The 8854-nt window shown below is 48.2% G+C and overlaps 1 long non-coding RNA gene across 1 annotated transcript; it reads right to left on the minus strand.

Moving 5' to 3' along the window:
- Positions 1 to 416: 416 nt before the first annotated feature.
- On the minus strand, positions 417 to 7691 carry LOC119471159. Its single transcript, XR_005200196.1, has 3 exons — positions 7559 to 7691; positions 6640 to 6800; positions 417 to 918 (listed from the first exon to the last, which is right to left on the minus strand). It is a non-coding gene; the product is annotated as an uncharacterized LOC119471159 (long non-coding RNA).
- Between the last annotated feature and the right edge of the window lie 1163 nt (positions 7692 to 8854).

Below are 8854 nucleotides of genomic sequence, written 5' to 3' on the forward strand. Positions count from 1 at the left end.
CCCCCATAGGAGAAGATAGTCTAAAACCAAATTGAGGAAACATCACTTTCTCCGTTAGCACAGGCTCATCTTGCCCTTGCAAACTTTGGTCTCCTTATTGTCAGAGGGTTTTCAATTTCTCCCCGGCTCCATTGAGAAGGGGGTGGGGAGAGGTGCATTTATCTTTCATAGCTGAGCTTCGTTGGAAGAGGACCAAGGGCTGAATTCATTCAGCCCAGCCATTCTTTCTCCTTCCCCATACAAATAGAGAAAGAATGTTCCTACAATGCCATAGGATTTTCCATTTGCAAATGAGTCAGGAAGCCAGGGGCGCCCAGCATCCAGCCTAGGGCAGGAACGCTTGCCTCCCTTTCAGTCAGAATAATTGTCTCCCACCTTTTATTCAGACTTCTGTTATCACATCAGTCTCTGACTTGGCCTACAGCATGTAGGTTTATATTGCCTGGATCCTATTTCAGGCTTTCTATCTGTCTGTCCTAGATTCTGGCTCCCAAACAAAAAGGGGGCCTAGAATATTTAAAAGTGAAATGGGAGCGTTCCCTGACCCCCATCCCATGACCCCCCATCCCATGACGTGTGGCAGAGGCGTGGCTCTTATGTTCAGCCGCCACATGTTCAAACCCTTTACAGGGGGAAGCATGCAGACAGGCAGGTGCAGGAGTCAGGGCAAGTGCTTTTGGGCTCTGGCCCCATGGTAGCATCTATGGGTGGGTGTCTGCAACTCCCAGCCCCCAAGTGGACACATGTTACAGTGTTCTGTTAGCCTTGCTATCCATGGATGACTTAAGTGTTAGACCCTTTTGGTACCTAGGTCTTTGTCCAGCGTCCAGAGAGAATCAGGTCACACTCAGACTTGAAGGATGAATGCAGGGGTTTTACTGAGTGGTGGAGGTGCCTCTCAGCAGGATGGATGGGGAGCTGGAAGGGGAATGGAGTGGGAAGGTGATCTTCCCCTGGAGTTTGGCCACCCCGTGGCGAATCTCCTCTCCAACCACCCCCAGCCAAATCCCTCTCAATGTTCAGACACTCCTTCTCTTCTCTCTTCTGTGCCATTCTGCCATTCTTCTGCTCTTCTGTTTGTCTCATCTGCTTCTGGAGCCTGGGGTCTGGGATTTATACGATATAGGATGGGGGACATGACAGGCCAAAAGGCAACTTTGGGGCATGAAAACAGGAATGCCTGTTCCCATTTAGGGCCGTGGGTTTCAAGGTTTAAGGGTAGGGCCTTTGCCAGGCAACTGCCCTATTCTACCCAGCATTTCCCTGTCTCCTGCCTGTATCAAAAGCATATAGGGTTTGCTGGTGAACAGCCCCAAATCCAAAGGTTAGTTCTACCTCTTACTAGTTGTGTGACTTTGACCTTATATCTTAACCTTTTTTAACTTCCTATTCCTCACTTGTAGCACAAAGATGCCTTCTACCTTACTACGTTGTTGTAAGAAATGGTAATCACATTTGTAAAGCCCCTGGCACACAGGAGATCATCAATGTTAAGTTATCAGCTGGGGGACAGAGACCGTTTCTTATTCATCTCCATGTCCTCAGCATCAAACCAGTGCCAGAAATATTAGAAGGACCCAGAGAGTACTTGTTGAATTGAAATATCCATTAGTCAAATTGTTTCCTGGGTCAAAACAGTTCTAGCCAAATTCAACATGAACCCAGAGGTGTGCTGAAAATATAACTCATTCCGAGACTCCCTTCCTGCCAACTCCTCACAGAAAATGTACTCAGGAATGGAAGTGTTCACAGCAAAACAAAGGCCCTAGGTATTGAGAGTCTGCAGTGAAATAGAGAGGTCTGAGGGGTCAGGAGAAACAAAGCATCAGCCAGCACAGATGGTCCCCTGGGGTCTTTGTAATTATCATGTCTTCTTTTGCAGGTCTGCTGTGTAACTGGTCTATTTAGGTTAGCAGAGTTGCCGAGGTGAGAGGTGCACTCTGATTGGCCATGAAGGCGGCCCTGTGTGCCTGGAGCTTTTCCTGATTGTGGTACAAAGCTGCATCATGCAGTGCATGAAGATTCACCTGCATCTTTCCTCTGCTGCCTCTCCCTCTGGCTCTTTGGGCTGTGGCTTTAAATGGTTCTTCATTTAATCCATCAGAATGACCCAGAAGGAAGGAATTGTTTGTAAGTGGGTCACTCCCTCAAGCGTTGTGGCAGCCTTCTTATGATGAAGAAATTGGGTCTTTGCAAATAGTAAGTATCTAACCAAAGGCTGGGGTGAGGGGAGAGAGGCCCGCATGTGTTATGAGCTCCCCATGGAAACTGTTCTGTGTTCCTCCCCTCATTTCAGAGATGAAGGACCAAGGCTCTGAAAGCAATCATCAGGCTAGGCATGGTGGCTCACACCTGTAATCCCAGCACTTTGGAGAGCTGAAGTGGGTGGATCGCTTGAGCCCAGGAGTTCGAGACCAGCCTGGGCAACATGGCAAAATCCCATCTCTACAAAAGATGAAAAATTAGCCAGGTGCCATGGCACATGCCCTATAGTCCCAGCTACTCAGGAGGCTGAAGTGGGATGATCTCTTGAGTTCGGGAGGTTGAGGCTGCAGTGAGCCATGATCATGCCACTGCATTCTAGCCTAGGAGATAAAATGAGACCTTATCTCAAAAAAAAAAAAAAAATGACCATCACTTAGCCGAGATCACAGAGGTAGTTAGTGGAGGAGCTAGAATCTGACCTTTAGCATGTTTGATTCCAAAGTCCAAACTCTCTTCCACTACACAGCAGGTGCTTGGTAGACACTGCAAACTCTGTTCACTGATTGACAGAAGTCAGGCTGGTATTCATGAGCTGAGCACATATGCCCTAGTAACTCAGCAAGCCTCTCCAGTTAGATTGTCAAATACTAATCACTCATCTAATTCACACAGGGTACCTGGGGCCCAGCTCCAAGCTACTCCATAACAACAGAGGACACCATCTTATTTATACTCAGGCCCTGTGAGATCCAACTTACCTAGGAGATATTCTGGGGATGAAGTGGAGGGGGCCTCACTGCACAACTCTAATAGATAGAGTGCCTGATTTGCAAGGCCATGCTGCTTGAATATCTGAGGTCCCAGGGATGCCAGCCAACCTTCCTGGCTTTCTGAGTTTGACAGAGAAAGTAACCCAACTGTCCCTCCTCTCTGTACATACAGATATTACAAGGACCCTCCCATCCTTAGAAACAAGCTTGCCCACCACCATCTTTTCATGATGAAAGTCAATGTAGTATGAAGGTTAAAAACAGATCCTGGGCCAGGCGCGGTGGCTCATGTCTATAATCCCAGCACTTTGGGAGGCCAAAGTGGGTGGATCACAAGGTCAGGAGAACGAGACCATCCTGACTAACACAGGGAAACCCTGTCACTACTAAGAATACAAAAATTAGCCGGGCATGGTGGCGGGCGCCTGTAGTCCCAGCTACTCAGGAGGCTGAGACAGGAGAATCGCTTGAACCCAGGAGGTGGAGGTTACAGTGAGCCAAGATCACACCATTGCACTCCAGCCTGGGTGACAGAGCAAGACTCTATTTCAAAAATAAAATAAAATATAAATAAAAACACAGATTCTGGAACCAGACTGCCTGGCTTCAAATCCCAGCTCTGATATTTACTAGCCATGTGAATTCCAGGATGTAACTGACCTGTCAAAAGGTATAATGAAAAGACTACATACTTCGTATAATTGTAAGGATTAAATGAACTGAAATGTGCTGTTTTTAGAACAGTGTCTGGAACACAGTAAGTGCCTTAGGTATTGTTATTATTGAGTATCATGCTAGCTCTCCAGCCTTCCCTTTAAAGCCAGACTTCTCAGAATAGGCTACAGGCACTAACCCTCAAGCCTGATACCTAGTACAGACCATCTCATAATCTTGTTTCTGCCAACCTACCCCCAGCCTCCACTGAAACTGCTCTCTTAAAGGGCCCCCGGGGCCTCCTTCCTGAAGGTGATGGATGATGAGTTTCTTTAGCAGAAGCTATCCCAGTAACTTTGCCACCTGTCACACTGCAGCCCTTCCCACCTTCTCAACCCTCTGGTTTTCCTTTGGTTTCCATGCTTTGACGGTGACAATTCTCACTTTTTGACATACTAAAGTTTAAAATGTTAGGTGGGACTAAAATTAACCATCATCCATCTCCTAAAAGCTTTCCCGCTAAACTTCTTTTTCTCTTTTAAACAGGGTCTCACTCTGTCAACCAGGCTGGAGTACAGTGGTGCTATCACGGCTCACTGCAGCCTCGACCTCCTGGTCTCAAGCGATCCGCCCACCTCTGCCTCCAGAGTGGCTGTGACTACAAGTGCATGCCACTGCACATGGCCCCTGCCAGACTTCTGATAACAACATGTATTTTTCCCCACCATTCACCTTTCTAACCAGAGAGCTCTGGTAAATGAGGCTTCACTGAACACACAGAACCCAAGATATGACTGTTTAACAGCTATCTATCTTTATCCATCAGACTGGATTCCCTAGTGTCCAGAGAAAAGGTTGTTCCCATTTTCATTATGCTACAGGGACCTACTATGGAAGATGGGCAGGCAGAGGAGCAAGGCAGAAGCAATGAACAGCCACCAAATATACGCAGACGTGCAATGTACAGCCAAGTCCATGGTCCTGTAAACTGCCGGATTCATCACCCATCACTCCTCCTTCCCAGTGTCTAGAATCATTCACCCCCCTGCAGCCTCAGCCCTGAACCAGCCCTGAGTCCAATTCTACCCTGATTTAGAGAAGGGGAGTGGATTAGGCTGGGTACCGTGGCTCATGCCTATAATCCAAGCACTTTGGGAGGCCAAGGCAGGCGGATCACCTGAGGTCAGGAGTTTGAGACCAGCCTGACCAACATGGAGAAACCCAGTCTCTACTAAAAGTACAAAAAATTAGCTGATCATGGTGGAGCATGCCTGTAGGCCCAGCTACTCAGGAGGCTGAGGCAGGAGAATCGCTTGAACCCGGGAGATGGAGGTTGCAGTGAGCCAAAATCATGCCATTGCACTCCAGCCTGGGCAGCAAAAGCAAAACTCCATCTCAAAAAGATAAAAAAAGAAAAAAAGAAGGGGAGCAGATTAAACACTTATTACCTCTGAGAATTCAGCAACTCCAGCCTGTCTGCTGTCTAATACTAGTGTTCAGAGTCCCCACTTTGAAACCAGGGTTCGAGTCCCTATACCCCAGTCCTTCCATGAAAGATTTGCCTTAGTACCAACACTTCAGGGAGCATCTTCTGCCCCCAACCACCAATATACAGCAGACACCCCTACACACCAGGCACACACACACACACACACACACACACACACACACTCTCATCCTTCCCAAACACCGGAGGCCTGCATCTGACCCAGGGCTGTGCCTCAGGCCTCGAGCCCTGATCTCTCTGATGCTGGATGGATAAACAGGAACCATGTCTTCTTGATGTTTACAGTAGGCTTGGCACATACTAGGTGCCTGATAAATGGCGGAAGAACTGAATTCCTGCTGCCTCATGCCTGCTGCAAGAAAAGTCATCAAGAACAGCGTAAAGAGTCATCCCTGGGGATGCGACAGCCAAGCCAGGATCTGGGTTCTGACACCACGTTCGGGATGGTGAACACATTGCTGAGCCCCTTTGCACCTCGGTTTCCTCAAGGCTGTGAGGATTAGCAATGACATGTGGAAATGTGTGCTGTAAAAACGCCTGCCTGGGTTTGATCTTGAAGAATAGTGGTATGAAAACAGAGTGTTACAACTCCCCTCCCCTTTGAGAGGGGAGAGAAATCAGAAATAGAACTTTTTCTTTAGGAAAAGAATCACTTGTAATGAAAAGAAACTGTGAAGAAATCACCGTACCTTTGTTTATCCAGTGCAAAAATGCTGTCTCTGCGCTGAATTATTGGTAGGGCCGTCTGGGTTATAAAGTGTGATGGGCAAAAATCAAAGGTCTCAACTCAGATCTTTCCTCTGAGTTTTCACCCTCCCTACACCTCACTTCCTGATGTTCAGGGTCCGGAAATGCAAGCAACTTCTCAGCTGTGCACTCTATCTTAGCCTCTTTATAAAATAGAAATCAGGCTGGGAGTGGTGGCTCACACCTGTAGTCTCAGTGCTTTGGGAGGCCAAGGCAGGAGGACTGCTTGAGCTCAGGAGTTTGAGACCTGCCTGTGCAGCATAGCAGGATCCCATCTCTACAAAAAAATAAAAATAAAGAATAAAATATAAATCAGAGCCCTATATTCTGTGCAGACTTCTAGCTTTGTGAAGCACATTTTATATTACTGCATGAAGCCATAAAATTTGGCAAGTGTAGGAGATTGCTGAGTGTTACACATTTAATCACTCGAGATGTACATGTCAGAATTTGTTCTTGTTTGAGGTTTTTTTAAATGTTCTCTCCCTCTACCCTCCTCCTCCTCTGGGCGTTCCCCAGCACTGGGAGTAACTTTAGGTGCCTTTAGTGTTTGAGGGGGCAGCCTTTCCTGTTGAGTCTCCCTGTTGGAGGGACGTGTAACCAGTTTCTGTTGATAAAAGTGATTTGGACAATTTCAGAAACTAAAATTCATCTAAAAAAATAGTAGCGACGGTTCCTGCTGTCGTTAGCTGATCCTCACGTACCAGCTGTCCTCAGACAGTGGGAGTCACCCACTTGCTAAGATACCAAATTTACCTCTTTGAGGGGTCTCCCTCCTCCTACCTTCTGTCACCTGACTTTCATTTCTTTAATAAATATTTCTCGGGCTCCTGCTGTGTGCTGGCCTGGTCCTAGACGCAGCAGAGCCAGAGGCGAGTGGGACTGGCACGTCCCTCCCTGCTTCATCCATGTCCTTTCTGGCAGGGGGCAGATGACAAACGAAACCAACTGATGGTATTCTAGAAGGCAATAAAAGTGTTATGGGAAAATCAGGCCCTGTAATGGGCTGGCGTGATGGATGAGTACCATGTCAGACTACAGTGCCAAGGAACACCCCCTCAGAAGAGGGTATTTGAGCAGAGAGAGCCAGCTGCATGGTCTGGCAGAGGGGGCACAGATTCCCAGGAGACAGAAACAGTGTGAGGGTCCCCAAAGCAGAACAAGCCTGGGGTGTCTGAGAAACAAAGTCTGATAAGAGGAGGGGAGGGGATCTTAGATGGGGTCAGGAGGTGAGGACAGGCGGCAGGTCACGCAGGGCTGTGGGCCAAGGTTTCATTCCAAGGGCTGAGGGACCAAGGAGAGTGGATTAAAAGGATTCGTCTTGTGGCCCTGCAGAGTAGGCACTGCAGGGTTTGAGAGCAGAAGCCAAGGCCACTCAGGAGGCTGTTGTGCAAGTCCTAGTAAGGGACGAGGTGGTGGGGACTGGAATGGCGGAGAGAGGTGTTGAGAAGGCACTGGAGGCAGGATCCATTTCGGAGTTGACAGGGCTGGACAGTGGGCTGAGGTGGGTGTGAGGAAAAGAGAGGAAGGAAAATTGGCGCTCTGCCTCCCCAGTACCTGCTTCACCAGCCTTCCTGACCGGCCAAGACCCCGGCCCAGCTCCCACCTCCACCGAAGCACCATCCTGATTTCCCCCCTCACAGTCTACGTATTCCGGAGCCCCCTCCCCTCCCACCTGCACTCTCACTGCCCCAGCTTCTGTTCCAACCCCAGGAAGGAGGAGGGAGAAATGTACATGACTCAAATCTGCAATGGCAGCTGCTCTTGGCCCAGCGTGAATGTGTCTGGGATGTAAATCTGTTGTCTCTCTGGATAAAACAGGAAACAATTACTCATGCAGATGAAAAACTTTTATTCCCCTCCTTGACAGCTAACATCTCAAGGAGCCTTTACTATGTCAGTCCTCAGCTGAGACAGAAGCAAATACTTTCCATCTGTAGTCTGTGGGATAATGTCAGGCAGCTCCTGGTTTAATAACGAGCTTCTGATTTCTGGCAGGACCACGGGGATACAAGGCAGGGGGAGGAGGAAGGCAAAGAACAGCGAGAGAGGTTCTAGGGAAGCGCATCTAAGAATTGCAGGGGAAAAGCTGTTTCAAAGTCAGGGGATGTGGGATACGCCACTGGTTTAGCTACTGAGATGATACGGGGGCTCCTGGGAGAGATGAGCCCTTAGGCCCTGGGCAGGAGACAGGGACCAGCACTGGAATTTATGGCCCTGGGTTCCAAGCTGGGGCTTGTTATTTCATTTAATCATTCAACAAATCCTCATTGAGCATCCATAATGTGCCAAGCCCTATGTAGATTTTACTTTAGGTACTGGCAGGGGTGGGAGGGGATTGACAAGTAAACAGAAAAATTACGATGCAAAGAAAGCATTAGGAGAAACCAGTACAGATTTGGATGCTGCTAATAAGAGCCCAGAGAAATTGCATCTAAGCAGAGGCCTTAGGATGAGATGGGTAAAGGCAGAGGAGATGGAATTCCAGGCAGAGTGAACAGCATATGCAAAGGCAGAAAGACAGGAGGTGCTCAGCGGGGCCAGGGAGTTGCTAAGAGCTCAGTGCAGTTGCAAAGTAGATTGTAAAGCGTGGAAGACAGCGTCTAAAATGGCTTTCAAGTTCTTCACCTCCTGCAGTTTATCCTTTGCACAGTCCCCTCTCCTTGAATGTAGCTATGACCTGTGCCTTGCTTCTAACCTGTAGGAAACAGGACAAAGGCAACGTGATATGTTGCTCTACATGCTTGTGTAGCTATATTACATGAGATATGCTGGCCATTTTGCTGGCATCTCTTACTTCTTTGCTGACTTCTAATAAGCCAGGAGCCAGCTGGGAAACCCCATGTGGCAAGAAATGAGAGCAGCCTCTAGGAGCTGCCAATGGCCTCCAACCAGCAGCCAGAGAAAGCAAGGCTCTCAGTGATACGAGCACAAGGAAATGAACCCTGCAAGTTCAGACGAACAATCGTCT

Source organism: Cebus imitator, unplaced genomic scaffold (assembly GCF_001604975.1).
Source record: "Cebus imitator isolate Cc_AM_T3 unplaced genomic scaffold, Cebus_imitator-1.0 Scaffold52, whole genome shotgun sequence".
Lineage (NCBI taxonomy): Eukaryota > Metazoa > Chordata > Mammalia > Primates > Cebidae > Cebus > Cebus imitator.